General features: G+C 45.7%; 1 protein-coding gene and 1 long non-coding RNA gene across 25 annotated transcripts in view; both read right to left on the reverse strand.

The window, feature by feature from the left end:
- LOC142590441 (uncharacterized) overlaps positions 1 to 25,008 on the reverse strand; it is a 243,399-nt gene that overhangs the window by 134,725 nt on the left and 83,666 nt on the right. For 4 of the 19 annotated variants that reach the window (XR_012830141.1, XR_012830136.1, XR_012830139.1 and 1 more), the window contains exons 1-2: positions 9,743 to 9,889; positions 9,127 to 9,234 (exon numbers count right to left, since the gene is read on the reverse strand). The exons of 1 other annotated variant lie outside the window; for it this stretch is intronic. The gene's annotated coding sequence lies outside the window, so the exon portion shown is untranslated. 14 more of the 19 variants (XR_012830137.1, XR_012830138.1, XR_012830134.1 and 11 more) reach the window with 13 other exon arrangements.
- On the reverse strand, positions 15,126 to 19,185 carry LOC142590431 (uncharacterized). Of its 6 annotated transcripts, XR_012830103.1 has the most exons (6): positions 17,450 to 19,185; positions 17,250 to 17,313; positions 17,086 to 17,177; positions 16,854 to 17,012; positions 16,133 to 16,294; positions 15,126 to 15,317 (listed from the first exon to the last, which is right to left on the reverse strand). It is a non-coding gene; the product is annotated as an uncharacterized LOC142590431 (long non-coding RNA). The 6 variants fall into 6 exon arrangements; XR_012830105.1 differs by lacking the exon at positions 17,250 to 17,313; XR_012830102.1 differs by having other exon boundaries at positions 17,086 to 17,313.

A 25,008-nucleotide genomic window follows, 5' to 3' on the forward strand; every position in this document is an offset into this window, starting at 1 on the left:
TTCCTTAAATAGCGAATTGCAGTTTATGGAAGGGTGCATTTTGAAGGCTAACAAATTCGCCATGGAGAAATTCAAAGCGCAGGACCTCCTTCTAATTTGCAATGAGTTGGGCATTCTCGCCAGCTCCGCAACAACACAAGAAGCAGTTCTCGACGTCATGAACGCAGAAGATGTGACAGTCCAGGAAGCTGAAGAGGCTTGGGAAACCATTGTTGAAAGAAAGCAAATGGCAGAGGAGTGCAAGAGGTGCAAGCGTGAAGCAGGAGAGAGGCGAAAGAGGTGCAAATATGAAGAAGAAGAGGCGTGTGAGACGTCAGCATGAAGAAGCCGAAAGGCACAAGAGTGAAGCAGAGAGGTGCGAACATGAAGAGGCAAAAAGATGCAAACTTGAAGCAGAAACACACCAGAGGCGTGTGCAGGAGGCAGCACAATGGCATGTTCCTGGAACGGAAGAGCTTGAGCAGAAAATTCAGATACTTAGATGGCAAATAGCGCGATTCCAGCTCCACACTTTCATGGTAGAGGAGGATATAGTTATATTCCTCGCCGGTTTTGAAAGAGTGTCGTATCTTCCTGTTGTGGTCCGTCTTGGCTGTTCGCGCTGTAAGTTTAAGTTCAGAATTATGCACCAACTAGGCCCAAATGAAGTTTTACTGAGAAAGAGGGTGTCAGCCGGGACTTGTGGACCAAGAGATTACCAGCACTAATCATGTTCAGTATTGATGTTTCATGAACTGCTTGTCTGAGGACAAAGTGCGAGACTACGATAGGGCTAAGAAGGATTTCTTTAGACCCTTCTGTCTAGCATTTCAAACCGACTTCGAAGGGCAAAAACAGAGAGCAGCAGAACTCGCCAGCCATTACCGCACGCTCCGAAGTTTCCGGAGTAAGTCGTGACAATCAGAAACAAGTGACAAAGCAGGATATGGTTCCCGGAAGCCAAAGGGTGACAAGTATTTCTGTAGGCATTTTAAACCGGAGACTTCAAATTCCCCCAGCACATATCAAGAGAAAGAGGGTGACGCACCTAAAGTAGGAGAAGAAACGAAGATGCCCCCGCTGATGGTGTACACACGTTGGAGGCGCGGAAGATCGTTGTGTATTACAACTGCGGAGGAAAAGACCACATAGCCAGTAGCTGTGAGAAGCGGGTGGTATTTGTCATAGCTCAGGACTCCAAGAACCTGCAGCCATATATGGGACAGCTTTCACTGAACAGCCAGGTGTGTATGGAGGCGGCAATATTGGCCAGCTTGCCAGAGCAAGTAACCTATTAAAAAAAAATAATAACCAAAATAAAAGAGCAAGTAACCCAAATAAAAATCAATCTTTCGTTGCAACCACCAACTACTCGCTGTGATATTTCCCTTCTATTATTATTTCATAGATTTGTTCACACAGTTGGCCTAACCTTATCAAACCTGAAAAAAGCATCCCTGACGTCACAACGACTAAACAATCAGTTCAGCTACACCCGAATTTATGGCAACACACACGCTTTTAATTTTTCAGCTTTGCCCCGTGCGGTCCGTTTATAGAACGCACTACCAGATACCATTGCATGCGAATCTAAACACACTGCATTTCGCAATCTGCTAACCATTCAATATGCCGTTTCAACCGTCTAAACACGTCATGTCTTTTGTAATTTTTCTTGCATTTTTTCTACAATGTTAGAGAATTTCAGTGCTCCCAATTTTTTCACAATACTTACTACTGTATAACATGCAAAAATGTTTACAATGTTATTGTGCTATTATGTTGTTGTTTACCATTTATTGTTATTGCTCAACATATTGTATTTGCTAATGTATTACTTTTCTATGTTCTGTGCGTACTCCTTTCATTATGCTGATGTTTATTTCTTTCCTGATTCCATACTAATATGTTACCGTATTTCCCCCCTTACACTATGCCTTCTCGAAGGCCTGTAAGGTACATGTAAATAAATAAATAAATAAATATGCCCTCCTGTTCGGGTAAAGCGTAGCTTTACAGTAGCACAATTTAAAAGTGAACTAGAAGAAAGGCGGAATAAATCAGGCCTTCTGACCCAATTTAGGAAAGTGATAAGGCTTGCAGATGGTTTTCCATTTTGTTTATTTTGCAACTTGGCATAATGCTATGATCATGTAGCTATCTTGTGCTAAGTGTTACAGATATCAATTAATCAAAGCCAGTTCTCCCTTCGCCTTCCTGATCTGTGGAAGCTCTAATTCATGATTACTTAGCTTCCTTACATAAACTCTGTGTCTATTTGCACGGAGACATTGTTAAAAGAGTGCTGGTGCTTGTCCAGATTAATGTGAACCTTGTGTTTCAGGGTTTCCCTTCAAATAGGGGGCTGTCAGGTTATTTCAATTTGTACAGTTTGGCGATGAGTGGCCTGCATGTGGCGCTTGCGGCATTGTGCAGGGCTGACAAAGGTCGCTCCGTGGAGCTTGTCATCTTGCATCTATACAGTCAAGTCAGAGCCCACCTATTAAGATGCCTTTGGCCAGAAGATCTTAATTCTCGGAACCTGCATCCCAATGGCTTTGAGGAATGCAAGCATCAAGCCAGCTGAGCTGCATCGAACAACTCAACGTCCTGATGTGCTGTCTGGTGGCAGGGGTGTTGTGCCTGACAATCCCTCAGAAAAAAGATGCTTCACCGGCAGACATGTGGCTATCATGGGTGCTGATCACGTCTCATCGTTCACTCAAGGACGCTCAATCGGCGTTGCCTGAGTCATAGAACAGGCAGTCACGCTCCAGATCTTCAGCTTTTCGAGCACCCAGAAATGACAGCTCATTTCAAGATAACAATGTCACCCTCTCCTGAGCGTCACAAAGAGACCACTGATTGATGACAGGGTCATTGTCGAGAACTCACAGGGAAAGGCGTGATCCTTCTGCACCTACCTAAGTCCATACCTATGCCAAAGCCACGGAATCAGTGCAGTACTGGCACAACGCCAGCAAAGCAACGACCATATTACCACTTATGCCAGCAGACACCTCCCAACCTTCAAGCATAACCATTCCATCATTGAGCTCGAGTATCTGGCATTAGTTTGGGCAGTTGCAAAGCTACGCCTATAATTATATGGCCGACCCTTTTCAGTCATCACACATCAGCACGGACATTGCTTGTTGTGCTCACAGAAAGACCCTACAGGTCGACTTCCTCACTGGATGTGACGCTGACAAGGATATTCGTATTCTGTCATTTAGAAATCTGGCTGTCTCCACAAGAACACTGATTGCCTGTCTCGTTACCCGGTCAACGAGCCTGACGACACTGTCTGTAGCACCGCCAATGGCATTTTCTCTGTGTCTGCTTTCCCTAACAACGCCGATGAGCAGTACTGAGACCCATCACTTCGAACACTCGCTGAGCATCTGCACGCTTCACCTAACAATGCCTCTCTTGGCCGATATGTCCTCCAGGTTAGCATTCTCCAACGAAGGAACTTCTCCCATGGCGGGTCTGATTATCTTCTTGTCATGCCCAAACTTCTGCAACACACTCTGCTCTTTGAGTTCTATGATGAATCTACTGCAGGACACCTTGGGGTATCTCTCAGGTACAACCCCATCCGCCGCCGCTTTTATTGGTCCGGTCTCACTCGCTCCATCCGATAACACGCTGCTGCCTGCGATTTCTGCCAGCACCAGAAAGAGCCTCAGGCGCTACGTGCTGATCACCGTCCCTGCAGAACAATTCTTCCATGTTGGATTAGAGCTCCTCAGCCCTTTTACTGCGTCATCCACTAGAAACAAATGGGTAGCCGTTGAAACTGATAACGCCACCTGCTAAGGGTGGCGCCAATCACACGGGCTCTCCTGACCAGTTCGGCCACTGACGTTGCACTTTTTCTTGCATAACATTATCTTACTCCACAGTGCCAGCAATAGATTTTTACTGATAGTGGTCATAACTTTATGTCGAAAGTTATCACCGACATTGTGCGTTCCTGCTCCACACAACACAAGCTGAACACCTCACACCATCCTCAAACCAACAGACTGACGGAGTGGTTGAACCGTACCCTCACAGATATGCTGTCCATGTACGTTCTGAAGGCCTGCTATGCCTGGGACGTTGCCCTTTCTTACATTACATTTGCCTATAATTCTTCTCGGCATGACGCTGCCACAATTTCTCTATTTATGTATTGTACGGTCACAAACCAACCTTGCCCCTGGATACTGCATTTCTTTCTGAACCTCCTCGACAGGTGAGCATTAGCAGTGCCATCGCCTTGGCCAACTTGCCCGTGCTCGACTGACGGCATCGCAAGCCACTTAGCAGCAACTGTACAATGCCTGCCACCGTAACGCACAGTTTTTACTTGGTGTGCACACGTTCCTGTGGTCACCCTCTCGTCATGCTGGACTTTCAGAGAAGCTCCTTTCCTGATTTAGACAAGGTCCTGCCGCATGCTTCACCAGGTGACACCAGTGATCTACGAAATTGCTCCCATCAGCTCAACGTCACCCTCTACTAGGTCATCCAGTGATGTTGTGAATGTCAGTAGGCTCAAGGCATACTACAATGCTTCTGAGCCAAGCCTTTAGTTGTGCTGAGTTGGCGCTTTTACTGACGAGGGTAGTGCTATGGTAGTACTATGATAGTACTGTGGTGGTAGTAGGGTAGCAGTTACGATGCAAAAGAAGCCAGCGGTGTCAAGACGATGATTAAAGGCTAGCTCACGCTGTTGCCTTTTGGTGAAGTGCAGCATATTCATTTTGTAAATATACTTGCATATAGCTTCTCGTGTGCATTTTCCCTTGTAACAATATTATTGAATGCGAGCTCATACTTCTTCCAGTCTTCCAAATTTGCAGCTTCGTCTCAAGCAACATGGTGTTGTGCTCTGTCAGCACTATCTTTTACAAACTGGGCTGTCTGCTGCTTTGGGCTGCTTCTACGGCAAATTTTCCACATTGTTTCCGCGCTCAAAGAGAGAGAGAGAAATGGCAGAAAGGGGAGTGCCAAGGCACAGCTTCACTTTCACTTTTAGCCCTTTTTCTTTCACTCTCTCGTTCTCTCTCCGGATCCATATGAAGTGCCACTGCGAGTGATGCAGATGCAATGCAGCTGGCGCCTCTTGCACCAAGCTGCGATGCTCTCCGTGGCTTTGTGAGATGCACTGCGCGGAAATGGTGGCAAATTCGGAGTCTAATAAGGCAACCTTTCCACCCTGTCTAAACACTGTTCGTTTAAAGGGAACTTAGCAATGCAAATGTCAAGCACAGTCTGAAAACACCATCCAGAAGACATAACTGATGGTTGCGTCTAACGTGATATGATAATAACATGTCGCTATATATGGATTCTTAAAGCTAAGCTTTCTTTGCATGTTCCTTCGAATTTTTTACTGCCTTACTTTTTACTGCCTTACAAGCCACTTCGAGCAGTGGCTGAAAGTGTGCATGTACATGGCAGGGGCGACGTAGAGAGGAAAGGTGATGCAAGAGGTTCGTTTCAAGTTTTACATTGTGCCGCATTTGCACAACACCATCTGGGTCATCACCAGATAAGCCTCCTGACAGCTTTAGTTATCCGTGAGCCCCCCCCCCAAATCATTGCAGAAACTGCAGCGGTTTTTACTCTTCTATTAACACGCGAGTCCCGAGGGGAGATGGACAGAATGCAGAGGATGGGTAGAACCTATGCAGTTGGGAAACAAGTGAATAACAGCCTTGCCCCTCTTCACTCCCAGTTTCCATACAGAGGGGGGAGAGGAAGGCGGGAGAGGGAAAAAGTGACAAAAGAAAAGCAAAAACGACAGCCCTTGCTCGCAAGCTAAAGGTACAATACTTTAAATTTATGCTATTTCGGAAATATAAACACCATGCACATTTGCCAAGTGGACAAATGGTGCGGGGTGCGTACACGCCAAGCTTCATTACGTCACCATAGGGTCTAGGCGACAAAACAGAAGCAGCAGCATGTGAAATCGACCCTTCTGTGCTCATGGCGGTAGCTTTGCGGCTACGGTCAAGGTCGCAGGTTCAATCCCGACTGCAGCAGCTGCATTTCGACCAGAGTGAAATGCAAAAACGCTTCTGCATTTAGATATAAGTGCTCGTTAAAGTGACTCTGAAACAATTTTCACGATTTTGTAGAAATGTGCTGAGTTGTTAGAGTTGGCACTCGTGATAATTGGGTGACAAAAAGTGTGTAATTTACTATAACCTTTTAAATATGTTCAACACACGACACTTTGCCATGCGCTTATGTGTTGTAGCTCATTCTGAGCGTGATTGTACTTCACTACCAATCGCAGCACGCCACTCCTCTTGAGTTTTCAGCCTCCCCTGATCAAGTGACTTGAGGTGACCACATGGTGCCACTAGGGCGAGCTGTACGATTCACTGCTCAGGGCGCATTATCGATACTTTTCCCAACTTTACGGTGAACAAATGTGGTTTGTAATAGTTGAAATGTAAGTTAATTTGTTTCTATGAAAAAAAAAGTACCAGAAAGAGAATGCACAAGGACAATTTATCGCTACACTTAAGCACTTCCGGCATACAATAAATGTTGTCTGCTTGTGTTACAACATGCTCCATTATGACATGAGCTGCGCGGTCGGTGTTGCTCTGAATCTGTAATTTCGCGAGCAATACAGTTCACCCTTGCATTGTGGGCTGCAAACGTAGCAATTGGCAACATGTCAAGCTGCAATATCATGCTCCTCGGCAAGGCAAACATGTGAGCGAAGTGGCTGCACCAGCACCATCGGCACCAGCATCTGTGCATTTGCGGCCATCACGTCACGCTGAAGGATTACCCTATACCACAACAGTGTCTCGTATGTGCGACATTTCAAGTAAACCCAAGCACAAGCGGACTGGGCCTGGGCGTTTTATTGGACGAGTGGAAGCACAAATGTGAACGCCCTGCATGGTGCAGCCACTTGGTAGCAGAGTGCTCAACCAGAGAACTAATATAGCAGTAACCAAGTGCATTGTATTTTCCTGCCGGTGTAAATTTTTGATAGGAACTTAGCCATGAACATGTTTTTCTAAATGTTTAAAAATTTTTAGGCTTGGTAACAGCAATATTAGCTCTTCGTTTCGCTGGTTAAGCTCTGCACCACCAGGTGCTCGGACCATGTAGACCGATCAGGCCGCTCACATACATCTAGGCTAAAACTCCATTACAGCAATAGTAGTATGGGGAGGGGCTTTAGTTTAGGACTCCACCCACCCATCGAAGCATCCAGCTCACCCGTGGTTACCAGAATATCGGACACACTTGGTGCTGCTACAGAATGCTCACAACGTACACTGCTTCGATAGCTCGCGTTTGGAACCGACTGCCAGGCAGCTGGTAGAGAGGTTGTAGAGGTTTCGCACACTGGCTCCAAGACAACCAGAAGTAGACAACACGACGTCCCATCATGAGGCAAAGCCAGCGAAGGTGGAGCTAAAGCCCGATCACTCGGCAAATGAGTTTAGGAGAAAATGTATGGCTATGGAGGAGGGTAACTCGCAATTGTCTGTAGCTCTCTTAATATGAGATGCTTCACACAAATTGTGGTACGAACGTTTACTGTACCCTGTGTGTCTACAAAACCTGTTTGAACCATTCAAAAGAAATTAAACTGTGTTTTTACAAGCCAACCCTGCCATTTGATTACAAGGCACACTGTAGTGGGAGAACACCTGGGGTTCTTCAACATGCACCTAAAACATGGGAATTCTCAAATTTTGATCCCATCAAAATGTAGCCAGGATTCAATCCCATGACCTCCATGTGCAGCAGCCCAACACCATAGCCGCTAAGCAACCACAGCGGGTCCTGAACTGTTTCAGCGACCCTTTAAAGAACACAAAGGTGTCAAAATCCGTAGTCTGCCACTATGGCATGCTTCATAATCTGATTGTAGTGTTGACACATACAGCCCCATAATTATATTTATGTTTAACACATCTGGCCATGAGAGGGAATGACAACACTCAACCCTCTTGTAAGTCATGAACAGTGACGTACAACTCAAGAAATGGGTTCCTGTAGTAATGGAGGTGTGACCAAACTTTATCAAAGGTGTGCAATGTTAGCAAGCAAGAGTGCAAGCCCTAAACCCTTGTTAGTAAGATTGCTGGCAAATTAGAGCATGAACTTGTGTGAAGAAAATGTGCAGGGACCATAGATGATAACTGTCAATGTAAGCGAATAGCCTAAAGGAATGAAAGGGTGAACAAACAAAAGAACAAGCAAATGAGAGAACAAGGAAAAGCGAACGAATGTTTTCCTAGCAGAGTCCGACCACCAACAATTACAGACCTCCAAGAACGAAAATGGTCGAAAGAGCCAAAGAAATTCCCTTCAAAAGATTTCATCGCAGCCACACGTCCATGTCATAATGAAATGCAGAGTACATCACACTGCTACACATAAACCCCAGAGCAAGTGGCAAAGTTAAAATAATATACCACCGTAAGAGCAATATACGAACAGTTGCTGATCACAACTCAGACAAACACCGAGACATCTAAGCATACCTGCAGGCTTGCAGAGCTATTTCTGATGCTGAAACAACTTAAGCGATTGTTTCAGGCGACTGGCATTTCCTATGTAGGAGACCTAATCTATTCTAACACTTTCACCACCACTCACTGACATCGCTTGTGGCGCAGCAACTGCATTGTACAGATAGACACAGTCTTATGACAATGAGTCAGACACTGAGCATGCAACTGGCAAGTGATAGTGCAACTGACACAAAAGACGTCGAAAAGCAACAGTATTCCCACAAGGAAATTACTCACAGCTGTGGACGTTCAGTCACAGTTCGCAACATAATTATATCTGTATGATTCATTGCCTCGGGACAGCTCTACACAAATTTTCTGGATTCTTCAAACATTTCTTTTGTGATGGCATCAGGCACAGAACTATAAGAGTACTGGCCTAGACAATTTTATATTCGCATTTAATGCATTGTGGGAACTTCCAACAGATACCTGGTCGGCCTTACTGGTCCACATCTGAATATGCCTTGCCACCTGTATAGCACAACAGTGATAGGGTGTCACGCATCACTCAAACGACATTTAATTCAGTCTTCCTTTACTGGAGCAGCTCAATAGAAGACTCAGTATGCCTTGAGCAAATGGATATACATACCAGATTCTGGACTGAGCCAACCAGCAGCAATCAGCACTTGCAGCTAATTGTTGTCAACGGTGCAGAGATGGGCTATATTTTGACGGGCACAACTAAGATGAGCAGAAGCTGTAACGACAGCAGTAGCACAGTAAAACAAATTAGACAAATGACGGTACAACCATCCAGGGATATGTGCCTTGAGCACTTCACCGCGTAACTGTCGCAAAGTGAAAACAAAATAAAGAAGAATGTGCTCCTCGCGCAACAAGGAAAAAGGTTCTTTTAGCTGTAAACTCTCGAATGTGTAGCGTTCGTCCGGGTAGCTCGTAATAGATGTCCTAAATACAGCAGACAAAATTAAGGCAGACACACTACCTGTGTAATATACCGTATTTGTGTTATGACAATGTCGACCATTGATGCAAAGTTGCGCGCATGACATATTGTTACAATGCGGGAGACGTCTATTTAGAAGGCTCGGCACTAAAGCACTGGATGGAGCGAGGCCGCTACAGCAAAAACAAAGTCCTCTTCACCCGCTCCTTTTCTTCTTTGTGTGTACAAGTGTGCCGCTACAACATGAACAAAAAAAGCAACGGACGTAGGTATTGAGCTGATTCGTGCACTCGTTTACCTTTGGAGGTGGCCGTGAGCGACAGCAGCAGGGAAGTTTGTGCCCGCTCACCACATGCGTAAACACAGCATGACATCGTGTACTAGTACGGGTAGTGGGTCGCACGCAGAGTTGCCGTTGGGAATTTTTCAAAAAGAGCCAGAACTGAGGCTAAAAGTAGCCAAAAGTAGCCACGCCACCTGGTCTTGGAGCCAAATTTGTAGCCAAGTAGAAAAGTACCATTATTATAAGCAACTTTTATTAATGAACAATAAATGATATCATTTTGAATCAACACAAGAACACAGAGTAAATAAAGAGCAAGGAAATTTGGTTCTCTTGCTTGGCCTTCAAGCATCAGGTACGTTGCAAATAAATAAAAGTTCAGTCCGCGTAGTTTATCTAGAGTAGATAGTGTTCATGCCGGAGTAATTTTGGCACATTCTATTCAACAACTCAGCAGGAACGTCAAACGATGATGCTGTTTTTTCTTGAAGTCGTAGCCCAAATTTGATTCGCAGTATCGCCATGAGCAAGTCCAGCTTCATTTTGTTACGGATCTCTGTTTTCGTCAAGTTCACGCAAGAGAACACGCGCTCTGCATCAGCGTTAGAAATTGGAAGGGTCAAAATTTTCAGTGCTCCTTGCGCCAGGTGTTGAAAAGGGCATTCGCCGCAAGGGTCCTTGTACGATGCCGCTGCGTGCCAGAAAGTCAAACATGATGCGCGATCAAGTGCACCGCTAACACTCTGCAGCTGGCGTATTTCAGACTCCAGTTCGATTGAGGAACATCCAAAAAAATGCAGCGATAGCTTCATTATGCATTCACGGCTCTTAGCACTTTCTATGCCATCGGGATTTATGGCACACAGTCTTCGAAGTGCAGAGGAGGCATTTGGAAGTCGCTGCTGCAGTCCCATCGCCATTTGCCTCAAGAATTGGAAACAGCGCTCCCTCACGGCCCGTTGGTCTTCAATAGGGACTAGTGAAATCTTCTCTCTGAAGACGTCACCTAGGTCCACTACCTCTGGTTGCAGGAAAATCGACTTCATTTTTGCCAGGTCTAGCGACAGCAGACTTGCCGTTGTGTTGTGCCTCAAAACTGATGGATTCAAAATCCGCCTAAGAATTTCCAAATACAAATTTTCTAGCTCTTGGAAGACAACCAGTGGGTCAGTTGTGTTTGTTTGGAACATTTTGTTCACTCGCCTAACGTTACGGAGAACTGAGGCAAGAAACACGAGGTAAACATAATTTTTTCTGTCTCGATACATCTCTCGTAAAATGCGCACGTTGTAGCTGCGATCTTCTGCTTTCTCAAAAAACTCTTCGAGAGACTGGTACTGCGCCAAAATTCTTTCTATAGAGTCTGCAATAGCAAGCCATCTCGTCTGCGAAAGCGACAGAATCTTGGGCGGTGGATTTGCACTTTCATCTTCCACTGTCATACTGGCATACAGTCTCTTATAAGCATCTTGCCGGCAGCTGCTGTGTGCAAAGTAGTTGTAGGTTTCTCGCACTAAGTGCTCAACCGCAGAAGGAATCGCCTCCATCGACTTGGATGCCACAAGGTCCAGGCTGTGGCAAGAGTATTTGATCACAATCAAGTCTTTGTTGTCCTCACTAAGACGACTGAACAGAGAATTGTGTTTGCCGCACATGGCATTTGCACCATCGGTGCAGAGTCCGAGACAGTTCTTGATCGATAGGCCGTGCTTGTCCAACGTCTTCAATACCGTGTCGTGAAGCGTTTCTGCCGTTCCATCAGACAGCTCTACGAGATCAAGAAGGGTGGTTGCAATCCTGTTTTCTTCTAAACTCAGAAACCGCACAACCATGCAAAGTTGCTTTGTCGTGGATACATCGGTTGATTCATCCACCATTAGAGAATAGCTGGAGCCGTTCAGTTGTTTGTCCATGTTTTCCGTGAAGTACGGGAAGAGAACATTCGTAATTATAGCCGTGCACTTCGTTCTGTGCAGATCAAAATCATTGAATTCGGAATGCAGAATCTCACAAAGTTCGTCGACAGCATTTATGGAAGTGTGCACTGCAGTGTACAAGGCGATCCTTAACTCTCGGCGAGCCTTTTCATAGTACGTTCGACTCGAAGACGCTAGAAGCTGCGGCAGTTTTTGTTGCGAACTTCGGATTACTGCGCGCTCGCGGTGCTTTTTGGTTTCTGCGTGCTTCAACAGATCACTGTAGTGGGGTCGAACGTTGCAATTGCAGTACTTGCAGTGAGCAGTCGTTCCGCCGTCACGTGACGAAATCCATCCTGTAACGCATGGTAATATGCATATTAGATACTAAGCGGCATGCGACTAAACGCCTAAAGAATAGTTTCCGTTTTGCTTACCGCTCAGTTTCTTGTCCTTTCTCCATTCTTCTCGAAACGTGCGCTTTGCTCTTGCGTCTTTTCCCATGGTAGACGCCGGTGTCGGCAAGCCGAAGGCACAAAAACAGAAGCTTTGTCGCCTTGGGGTACACAAGTGTTATTTCACCTGTACTGCTCGTTCCTCTCTGGTGTCATGCCGTGCACACGGCTGCACCTAAACGCATGGTTTCGGATGCATGACCCTAACGGAGAAAGTACTCTAGATTAGTGTTATTTTCTCCAGATGGAGCGAAGCGTCCTTGCGGCCTTTGCTTCGCCGTGCGCTAGAATTAGCGTTATTTTCTCCAGATGGCGCGCAACGTCCTCACGGGCTTTGCTTCGACGTGCGCCCATCACCCAGAGTCCGTGCGTCTGCGCACCCGCGTCTGCTAGTTGGTCTCTATGTGCGCACCGCCGGCGGCGAGAATATATGCGTACAGGACGCGCGCGCTATGGCGCGCGCGCGTCAAGGCGACCGGAACAGCCATGAGGAGAGCAAAGCTTTAAAAATAATTGTTCTTCTTTGTTCTTGCTTGCTATTGTATATGCAATTGCAAAAAAAAATGGCTAGTGAATGCGCCAAAATAGAAGTTCAAAGTAGCCAGAAAGTAGCCAAGGAGTCAACGTGAAATTTTCATCGCCAGACGGGGTCGAAAAGTAGCCAATTTGGCGCAAAGTAGCCACCAACGGCAACCCTGGTCGCACGACCTACCGATCTCCAGACTTGCACAGATCTCCCTGCTCCAGCACGCCTGCTCCAGCACGCCCTTTTGCCGCTAGGGACAGAACGTAGGAGCAGAGTAGCGCTAGCTACACCTGTTCGCTGTCGTCTGCTTCTGTGATCTGTTCAGCGCTCGCGTTGCCATTTCGACAGGCACAATGCGCTTGTATTGGCGGTAAATGAATAAATTCACAAATTTACAAAATAAAACAGATATTTGCGAATGCTTTGCGCTTGAATAGTGAAACTAGAAGAGGAGGAGCGGTGCAAGAAATGTAAACAACGAGCGCAAGTGGCAACTGCAATCCTATTGGCGGCGAGGAGTTACGGAGTCGCCATCTATCGGAAGCGCCTCGCTGGCGTAGTATGAGGGATCACGCGGCGCGCTCCTCATAGGTTTTGCTGTCAGCACTCACTGAAAACACCACGCGCGAGCTCTCCCGGTAAGTACTTTCGAAACGAGAGAAGTTGTTTACTGTCTAAATAATAATCTTGGGCAAACTGAAAGCACACAATCGTTTACAGACGCTATCTCTTTACCGAATACGTACAGTGAACGCCACTGCGCGCGGTCGCCGCGATGGAGTCTCCCGAACCGGCTTCTTGCGTGATAGGCAGGTAAACGCTGAGAGCAAACTATGTGAAATATGTTCTTATAGTGTTTGTATAACTAAATGGAGCGTAATAGAAAGAAGCCTCAATGCAGCGATCGCGCAGATTCGCAGCGACCGACTGCGCGTCTTCATGTAAGCTTGTCTGCGTACTGTTTCGCTTTCTCCGCGCGCGCGTTCTCGCGCCGTGCCATGAGCTTTAGGCCGCAGAATATGAGCATTTGATAGTATACAAGCAACCATTGTTGCGTGGCAGCTATCAGAGCTGTTCAAAAATAACTTCATTGTAGAGACTTCGACGCCTACAGGGACTATGATGTGCCGTCACGACGATTCAATCTTTTTTTTTTCTTCTAAATTCATTGACTTTTCAATATTATTTTTCGAGTTGCGTCGCACTGTATGTTTATCGGTGTTCTCAGCGTGCAATTTCCCGCTGCTCCTTTTTTGTAATCCAGTGCATTAATTCATAACACAAACATGACCATATGCCATGCTTTTTTTAAATGTGCTTCTTACCGCTGCCTTTCCACTCCACTGAACTTGCCAGTATCTGTAGCATCGACAAGTTGATAAACCAAACCGTCATAACATTAGTCGTGCAGCAGACTCGGGCGAGCGTCTCAGTGCGCGTTTTCAGAACATCGCAGACCGGGCGCCGTAGCAGAAATCTTCCTCGCGTCTGTGCTTGCTGCATACACGAGTTCTAGCCGATGACTGTTTGCCGGTTTTATGTTTCGCGAGCCAAGCTTCACGCAGCTTCTTGTCCTGCGGCTACGTGTGAATAAGGCTGACACCGGCCTCCGTTACGTGCGTCCGGCCCTGCGGCACCGAGCAGTAGCCTACCATGTTGCGCGCCTTCAAAGGCAGCCACTACCTGTCGTAGTGCTTTCAAGCGTTGTAAAGGAGACACTCGAAGCGAGAAAATTTCGCCACTAAATGAGGACCGCAGCGTACGAGGGAATTCAAACTTGTTTTCAGCTCGCTTCGGCGCTCCCGAAGCAGCCGACGCGGCCGCTATGTCCACGTGATCCCTCCTAGCACGTCACGCCGACGGTGGCGCCAGCTTTTCCAGTGGTGGTGCTCGAGGCCAATAGGGGGTATGCACTGAGCTCGATCCGCGAGGCGGCGACAGTGTCGCTGGGGCAGCCGCGCCATCCCAAGCAACAAGAAGACCGTGGCAAAAAGTCGGCCCGACGTCTCCGGCCGACTGCAAAACGGTTGGCCCGACCTCGGCAACCAAGGGCGGCCCAGCTTTGGGGATTGACATTGGCCTAACGTCGGCCGATTGTCGGCAATCGATGTAGGCCCGACCACTGTGGCCGACTTGGCCGACGGCGTCCCATACGAGGGCCTACCAAGGCTTTAGGTACGTAGTCAGTCGGCCAGCCGTAGGGCCATTCTATTTGGCCAACGCAGCCGAGCGCATGCCACACGCGGGCCAGCCATGGCCCTGACGACAATAATGGTCGGCATTGCACCGGCCCGGTGCTGAAAGCCGACGTTGCTTTTGACGCCCCGAATAATCGTAGCTTTTGCATCATGCATTTACGACAGCATGCGCATCATGCATCATGCTTGTGTGGTGGCCGGCATAGAAGTACCACACGAAAGCGAACGCTTTTTTGTACTTTTCATGCCACATAAACGCCAGGCAAAAGATTCTGATATAGGTCTTTATTTCTTGTAATTGTCTTAAATTGGATATGTACACCGACACATTCACAAGTTTCAAACACTAGTTCATATTTGGTGGGCTTGAAGCAGGGTCACGGCGCCTTCTTTCATTCCGGCCTCCATCTCTGTCAGCTGCTCCAACCAACCAGCGTTTTGCGACTCCAGCCACTGATGCTAGTGAAGCGTCAGGGAACGTGCTCCTCACAAATGCTGCAAAAAAGCGGCACATATAAGAAAGCTGCCCCCGCTTTATAGTTCAGTTGGTGAGTCGCATTCCATTTGAAGAAGTGAAACAATCAAAAAGATCATAAGTCAGATATTCACGAAACATTAAAGAAACGACAACAAAGCAATATTAGTGACGTGCAAATCAGTATCGAAGCTGTCAGGAAGAGTGGCTGGACGACACAAATCGTGTAAGTACCGGATAGTTGGTAATTTATATGTCGTTAGCAATAGGGGGAACTGAACACGGAACCATAGCAAAACACGCATACACAGTGGCTACTGTGTCTATAGGTAGCGCGGCTATTTACACCACGATAGGTCTTGTTGCTTCCCGTGAGCACTGTATGAAACAGCCGAGTTGAAACGCTGAGACAAAGAACGCGCCGGAGCCCGGAGCGCGCCAAGCGGCACAAGGAGGTGAATAGGTAAATGTGGAGAGGCAAGAGGGGAAGCTTATGGCATGATACATATACTTGCTGGCATGATGGCAACGATGATAGGTCTATGTTTTGCAGAAAACAGTTGGCATACATGGGTTAAAGCAGAAACAGCATATACAGCATATATTATATGGTGAAGCAAAACAAACTCCTCAAAAGCAGTGGCAAAATATGGACGCCGCAAGTAGAACTCACTTATTACGGCATTATTTTATTAAAGAAAATGCTAATACTGGACGCAGCAAGATGCAATAAGCAGCAGCTTGTTTGAATGAAGAAAAAAAAAACTAAGCATGCAGTTGGTACCGATGTTCGCAACGTGCATTAGAAAGCTGATTGTTATGCCATATTTCTTACTTATATTCGTGATGGCCATGAGCTTCACGAAGGCGTGCTTCCTCCCCTGCGACCCTTTCCAGCTGAACTGCAGTGCAGCTTCATTTGTAAGTATACGCCCTGCAGAATAGTGCTCACGGCACGACCGGTGTCCGTTCCTCCGTATCTGGAAAAAAAGTTCACCTGCACGAACCAGCGCACGTAGAGTTAAACCAGACATCCAAATACGTGGTTATCGTGGTCTGTAGAAAATAATGGCCAGGATAAGAAACGCTCTCGTTTTTAATGTTTTAACCACATAAAACAAATATATCTAGAAACAACGTTCTATGACAGAATGGCATATGGCTGCGGTATTGTATGAATGACAAAATGAAAATAAACCAAATATTAAACATGAATACATAGTTTCTCTAAAAAGAAAACACAGCATGTCATTCACCATCTGTTCCATGCGGGAATCTGAAGCTAAATATTCCTCTAAGATACGCTTTAGAGCCGCCCAAGGAAACATGAGGACAGGAAGGATAGGTTTACCGACTTCGGTCGGAATATCAGTGAAAAAAAACAAACCATCCAGGCAGCGCGATAAATGAATACAACACATAGTTGCACAAACAAAATAGCACGCAGACTGCCACGAGACAAATGTATAGGTATACATAACGTCGAGACCGCGGTGACAAAGTATTACACGTAAACTACGAAAATGCAACAAAAGAAAAATTGAGGAAGAACTTACATATGGGCTATCCGCAGGGTTTCACATACGTGTCTTCTTGTCTGATGTTCCTAGATCTACTCTAGTCCACATGCGGTGAAGCGCGCCACACACAATCCATTCTTACCTGCAATGCACCAGACGTATATCATACAGGTATTTACAGTTATGTTTTTTCATCTGTGGGAAGGAACGAAAGCAACTTCTAATTAATTATGACTTTTCCGCAATAATAACTAGACAAGCGTCTTACCCGATTTCTTCCCGAATGGTGATAACAGTTCCGAGCGTAGCAGGTCATTCGCACACTGTGCTTCAATTTAAGCAGTGTCGTTCCAGTGTTTCCTAGAGAAAAATTGACGAGAATACAAGACGAAAAAATAATATTAGAAATATATACATGAAAGTACGTCTCACATTTCCCTGTCCCAACTCTCGAACGCTTGATCCGTTCTCATGTAAAGCCTCTTTTTTTTTCTTCCTGTCAGAAAAAATAAGCCCGAAAAACAAGGAGTTTATCATACGTTGCAAAACCATTTACACAATACAAAGCGACCTTTGTTCACTTGAAAAAGACAGTCATGCATTACACAACGTGAAATTAAAATGCCACTTACGAGTACGCATATCTTGAACGGCGAGATACGGCGGCTCCACTGCATGGAAAGGGCTTGCGCTGTTCTTGTCCATGTCACTTTTGTGTAGTTTGCGTTTATATGCGCAGTCCATGATAGCAGAAATGCACCAACTAGTCTACCAAGAGACGCGGAACGAGCTGGCATCCAGAGCTATTTGGCGGCAACTCACGCAACTGCTTGCGCCCCCGCGCCATTTGGCGGGAACTCGCCTGCGCCCCTGTGAGCAGGCGGCGTTGGCCTGACGAAGAAAAAATAGACAGCAAGGAAAGCCCCGTTTCGCTTTCTCGCCCCGTCCTCGCTGGTGGGAGCTGATGCTGACAGAGAGAATCGCCCGTCCCTGCTTTCCAAGAACCTCTTCATTCCTTCTGGGAGAGGGAGAGGCGACAGCCCAAGACGACCTCGGTTCCCCACACTTTCCCTTTTTTTTTCTTTTTTCAGGCGCTTCCTGTGAGCGCGTTGCCGTTTCCTTTTGGTGTGTGTGCTGTGCACGTGCGTGCGTGCGTGCGTGTAATGAAAATCTGCGTTCTATATTTTGCAGGGATTGGTAACTCTATACAAATATGTATATACCTTATGTAAACAATAATTTTGACCTCTTCAACGCGTCGAACAGTACTTTGGGTGCTATGTACGTTAGCATGTAGGTTCTGTTTTCTTGTTTGGGAGTATTGTACAAATATCGTATAATCTTGATTGGTTTCCTTTTGTACTTGCTCAGTATTGTATACCTGTTATTACCGGGTGCAATTGTCTTGTTTTAAAAGTGTCGCTGTAAAGGCTCTGCCAAGCGAAAGGGGGCTGCGGCTTTGTCAATCTGTATCTGACAGCTTTTTCTGCGCCTCTGCTGTCTGTACCTTTACAAGGCAGAAATAAATAATTTGAATTTTAATAAGTATTTATCGTCAAAGCATCACGTCTATATGTGCACGAAGTTCGATAGGTGCATGCATGCATACACAGTCAATACGCTTTCCAGAGAGCTTTGCACGAAAATGGTAGATATGCTTCACAGGAGACGGCGCTTGAAAAAACACTCATGATATACCATGAATTTATTAATTCTTCACATATGCTTCACAGGAGACGGCGCTTGAAAAAACACTCATGATATACCATGAATTTATTAATTCTTAACTGCTTGATTGTTGAACGTCATTAGTTAATTGAGCGAAAATTGGAAGAATTTGATCTAACTCTAGTTCTTCCCAATCAAATCCACGTCGACAGCAGAAATGCTCTATTTTATGATTTACATTGATTGGCATGCAGCCTTAATTATTCTTAGACGAATCGACAATAGCTAGAAAAATTGCAGATTTTGACATCTCTTCACAATTCGCCTTCGTATAATCGCTTCTTTCACCCTTCCCAGAGAAAACATCTAACTGAAATGTTTCCTAGAACTGTACAGTCCACGAGTCGCCTGCGCTTAGTTCGTTTGAAGATTTTTTCTGTGCTGCGACAGGGCCGTTTACAATTAACGCGCCGTTCGCGAACAATTTTGCTTGACTCTTTCTGCAGTTCAGATGACTATTACGAGAACTGTCTAATGCAATATCCACTTGATTAAATTTTGTTCCCCGTTAAATAGTTATTTTCTCGATAGTTTAACTACAAAAGAAGAAAGCAATAATGAACGACACAATAGTGTTGCAAACATATCCGTTTTTGAAGTATTGAAATCTTGTGCTTTTTGGTAAAGCAAATGTAATACTTACGCGATGTCTTCTTCTTGCGACTTGCACACTGGTCTCCACGTACTCTTGCTCTCATAATAGTGGTCGTTGCATGCGCACCCGCATATATGGCGAAAATAAATTTGATTCTGATTTCATTATTCACTCTAATTACTAGAGTTCTATCAGTCCAGAACAAAACACAGAATCATCCTTTAGCCGGAAGGTGATCTAACTGCCAGATGAACTGTCACTAACGTCTGTATGTGATGGTTGCTGTTTTTCCCCGTGTGATGAACCGCCGTCATCGCTTTTGTATAGCTGGTATATATTCCGTCATTATATATATTCGTCCTTCAACATTTGTTACGCAAAAGCAACAACAACAAAAAACTGCTGCCTCTCACTTCTTCAAAGCACTGCGCAGCCTGTCGGAACGCACTGGCGCGTGTGAACGCATGGCCTGAAGGTTCAATTTCAAAGTGTTATTCAATTGCTGCCTGAACCACTCGTGAAGACCTTTCGTGCCCCGTTACTTTATTATGCTAGCTTTTCTTGTGACCGATGACAAGACATCAAATTTGGCGGCCTCTGCAAGACTAAGCTGCACCAACACAGCTTCTTAAATATACGAATTGGCTCAGCGGCTGTCGGACAGTGTGCATGGTCCCTTGTGGCACGTCACTAAAAAACCAATTAAACGCTTAGCGTATATGCACAAAATGACGCGACCACTAATATAACATGAGAGGGGACTTTCGGTCTCACAAAAAAACGATATATATATATATATATATATATATATATATATATATATATATATATATATATATATATATATATATATATATATATATATATTACACGAAGTGCGCATGCGCACAAGCATGATGCATGATGCATGCGCATCATGCATCATGCTTCGGGTATCACGCTGTTCCACCAGCTTTTTTGACTTCCTTTTTGTTTTCCAACAAACGTGTTGCTTCTCCTTCCTAATTTCTCTCGTCATTACATTTAGAAGCTCACTGTATTCCCACTTTTTGCTTGGCCATTTGCCGTGTTCTTTCTCGACTCCCGCGGCTATATTTGTTATTTGTTGAGCGTTCAAATTTGGACTGGCCATTCTTCGCTCCGTGCTCTCCTTCACAATTACATATCCCATTTTCAAAATGGTGCGTTTATGGCCAGTCCTTGTGTTACTACAGTCATACTCGCCAATGGCTCAACTTATCTCAACTGATCTGAACTTATCATAAATATCTTCCGTCATCAGACAGTAACCAATAGTCGATTGCCTATTTCCAACTTCCCATCTGATCTGACCATCAGATTTACGGCCCGTAATTACGATAACGAGGTTACGTTGCTCACAAAGGTCCAGCAATAACTTCCTGTTGTTGTCGGTATAAACGTCTAGATCCTGTATGTGGGCATTCATGTCACCTAACAGGGTAATTTCGGCATTATTTCCGAAAACGCCTAATATCAGCACTTAGGCATTCCGCTAAGCCTTGGTTCTTCTCTCTGCAATGTTTTCTCGTTCATAAATACGTTAAGCCCAGCCAAGTTTTATTTCCACTCATTGTGCCTGAAAACCAAAGATGCCCTTGACACTTTGAATATGCTTTTTCCCATTTGAACATTCCGGCCCCCCTCCCTTTCCTTTCGATTTAGTTCTGTTGCAACCTTCCCAAACATAATTCTCAATGACTGGTGCATCTTTTAAGTCTCTAAGGTGCGTTTTTTATAATCGCATACACCCCGATTTGTTCTCTATTTAACTGTTCCTCAATTTAAAAGCGCTTTTCCTTTCTTCTGGCGCCCTGCATGTTTATGCATGCAGCCTATTGCATGGCGAGCTCGCTTTTTTTTCCCGCCTTTCTCTGTGGTACTAATCTGAGGTACCGCCACCTACCGGCCGTGGCCACTCAGACAGACCTCAAATGGCAGCTAGAAAAGGGCTTTGTCTTTCAGTTTCCGCGTAACAGAATTATGTTTTCCCACAACGATTTGCAATCCGAAGTTATCATGTCTGAAGCTTGTGCTTAAGTTGTATTTTACGCATTTTCTGACAATTTACCCTCAAAGATTCATTTAGTTCCATAAGGCTCTTGCGCTTGGCGGGGGCCATGTATGCTGCACTTCCGTATACATGCGTGCCCGCGTTACGTACGTCGCTTGTGGTGTAGTGGTGGTTGGTTTCTGAGTAACGTCGTCTAACGTCGGCAATCGTTTCGTTGTACATCCACTTTCACAGGGTGCAATGGAGGAGGGCTTTCTTTTTTTTTTTTTTTTTTTGCTAAGAACACTGCAGGGAACCTGCTGAGAAATATGCGCACAAAGCCACAAACGTGCGAAACCCGCGCACAGCGTAGGCAGAATGTAGCTGTGATACCTTACGTTCACACACTATCCCACAATTTGGAAAAGGTGGCTCAGCGTTAGAGTGTTCGCTGCTCCCCATAAGCTGTAAAAGCTTTGTAGAATGACCGACCCGGAAGCAAGCCAGTAACGTGACTGCGGCATAAAGCACAGGCCGCCTTTTATTGAATACGCATAAGGGGTAGTCTATGAAATTCTTTTAAGGTGCGGAATAGTGTACATTGGCCATACTGGGAGATGTGTTAATGATAGGTTAAGGAAGTACGCAAACAATGTAAAAAAATCCGCGTGAAGGAAAAGATTTCGAAGGTTTTCTGGCAAGTCATTGTCTGACTTGCAGGGACTGTTCTCCCGACTTTGTAAACACTTTCGTTATTAAGAAGAGTAAAACTCGTGTTATACGGGAAATCGCAGAATCTGAACCGATTTCTAGAAGTGAACTTGAACTTTATTTCCATCATCGATGGAGGAGAGAAAAAAAAGCTGTGTAAGCATGGGGATGTGTCAACATGGCATCCATCACGCTGTCAGACAAATAGTTGGCATATTTACGAATGCGCAGATGATTACACCGGACTCGGACAGCATGTATATATTCGTGATTCATTCACAATAAATGTTTTTGGAAGTTCAGCACCCATCCTTGTCCTCTCGTCTCCGTCCGTGTCTTCTTGCGCTACCGCCTTTTCAAATTCTTAGGATATATCACGCACTTTCCACTGTGTGTTTTGCGGGGCAAGGAGTAGTATACGCGCGCCAGCGCGTTTCGGCGGCAGGGAGCCCGCTCCTCTCCCCAGCCCCACTGTAACATGATCGCCGCCTGCACGGCATGAATGGTCCCCGCCTGCTCTCGCGCGACGTGTTGGTGGGGGGAGTGAGGGGGCTGTGTTCGTCTTTACATTCGGGGTCGCGGAAACCAGGCGGTTCGCTTGCCGCCGAACTCACAACTTTCTTTACCAGTGATCCAAGAAGAAGCTGAAAAAGAAAGAAAAAAAAGGCCAGAACAAGTTTCGTCCCCTCAGGCTCCGGAGAAAAGCATTCCGTCCGCAAGCAGCAGCGCGAGTTCGAAAAGAAAGGAGACTTCACAGTCTCGAGCAGCGCCGCGCCGTCCGTCACGAATCACCCGAAGAAGATGGCACATGCTCAGTCTGAAGGATTAGACTGAATTGCGCGCAGCCAGTGGCACATAGCGAATGATAAATCATGAATCTGAACATACAGCACTATTCCATTAAGAGGTCGGTGTGCTGTAGATATACATATGAGCCGAAATCATAAGTGTTAGATTTTTTATGAAGGAACGTATTTTTTGTTGCACCGAAGAGAAACGCGCTTACTGCGAGGATACAGTTGTCTGTTATGTATGAGTGCCTAACAGAGCGCTTGCCAGCCCAACTGGAAAACCGGCAAGCGGCGTGCCGAGTGTCAAATCGGCAGCCCGCACCATGAGGGAAAACCTTGCATTGCTATTTGAAAATCGCCCACGCGGAAACTATGCGAGAAAACCTGGGCGAGCGCGAAGTGCTGCTGCAGAAGCGTGCAACAGAGAAAGTCTTGCTGGGACGCACTCGTAAAAAGGGATCCTCGAGCCTTTGGCAAACCATTTCTTGAAAGAAGAAACAAAAATTTAGAGAATGGGTAGTGGGACTCGGTGCCGTAGCAGATGAATTGCGCCGTCGTAGCAGCCAAATCATTTCTACTAAAAGGAAGAAAAGATTGGCTGAGAAGATTTCGAGATTGTGTTGCTGTAGGTGCAACACCGAAGTTATACTATTGATGCATTTACGTTTCACAGTCCCGTAGCAAAGCAGAAACAGAAAACCCCTGGCGCTCCCCAGTCATCTGCAAAATGAAGACATCAGCACTTTTATTAGGGGAAGTTAATTCTTAGTATGTCGCATAACGTTTGCTTGGGCTATTTGGCTCATGGGAAACATCATGGCGTGAAAGACGAGGACACAGGACTCATTCTGTTTCTAGTCCTCTTTTTTTCTTGCGCCACTGTTTTTTTTGTTTCCAGCGGTTTCCACATAATATGCATTTTCCTAACCGTAGTTCTATTCTTGGTTCAATACAATTCGCGTTCGCCTTTTGGCAAATGCTCAGCGTGCGTTCAGTGTTATCACCTCGTCGCGCATGTTCTTCCGAAATTTTAAATTGTGAATTCATATCGGACCAATTCATTTTGAGTAAACAATATATCTGCGCCAGCTGTAGTAAATAGATGTTTAACTAGTTTTCTGACACTTTCCTTACGTCAAATATCCAAAAGAGGAGGATACGAATAGTCTTGCCGTGATAAATGAAATAGAAAAAATTCACTGTGGAGCAAGGCCTGCATTAGTTTTTTCTGTTTGGGAATGAAAGCATCACCGCTCGGTACTGCCTGCTGAGCGGAATTCAAGGACTCCTAGCTTCACAGTCTGTAATAATTCGCATAAGTTAACTTCAGGCTGAGCATACGTATGTTCTGGTGCACTTGTCGTTCACACGAGTGAAAGCGCTATTAGTTGATGCAAAAAGGAGCTTGAGGGAGGCAAAGAAAGATGCCAAGCATCGTAAAACGCGTCTCTTTTTAGTGGTGGCTGAATGCAGTGGGTGGGGAAGGCGCCTCTGTGTTGAAGCTCTTGGCGCGGAGGCGGAGAGTCCGCGTGGAAGAGGGGGGTGACGTTTGTGGAGAGGAGACGCTTGTGGGAGGGAGTAGGAGGAAAACTAGCAGTGCAGCGAACGTGGCAGCGCGCCGAGGGCAGCGCTAACAGAGCGATGCGATGTCTGGTCGCACTAACCGCTTCAGCGCTCCGCCCCAGAGATTCGTCGGCGCTCTATGATGGCATCTCGGAGGTCATGTTTAGGGCGGTAGGTACAAGTTTAATTTAGTGACGTTTGCTTTGTTAAACCCCAAATATTTCTAGAAGTTTAGTGTTTAAATTACAGTAAAAAAGAATTAGCGAAAATTCATAATATATACCACATCCCACGTGAAATTCCGCATGTTTACAGAATTAATCCTTGCAAGCATCCCGAGAATTTCCCTTAAAGAAGCATGGCAGGTTAATTCACATATTTACGCGTTCGACGAGTTTCATATTGCTTCAGAAAACGGTCCCACACACATATATCGCTGTTTCTGAACGCATTGCGCTATAATGCAGCTGTGTATATGTAATAGTCACGAAAAGTATAAATTCTGTAAGCATAACAATGTATTACCTTCACCTATAATAAATTTCCCTAGTGAGAATTTTAAAAGTATAGACCGACAGACAGGAATTGATATAAAAATTAAATTATGCTACTCATCGGCCTCGGGCGTTGGTCCGACGCGTTGCCATCGTACCGAGCCGGCGACCAACTGGCGGGTCGGGAGTCAGTCTGACAGAGAGGTTGGCAAGACGCCCTCTGCCGACTGCCCGCCGGTAAAGGCGGCGGCCGTTGTCATACCGACCTCTCAGCAACCTTCGCTGGCCAATATAGTCG

This window comes from Dermacentor variabilis, chromosome 8 (genome assembly GCF_050947875.1).
Source record: "Dermacentor variabilis isolate Ectoservices chromosome 8, ASM5094787v1, whole genome shotgun sequence".
NCBI lineage: Eukaryota > Metazoa > Arthropoda > Arachnida > Ixodida > Ixodidae > Dermacentor > Dermacentor variabilis.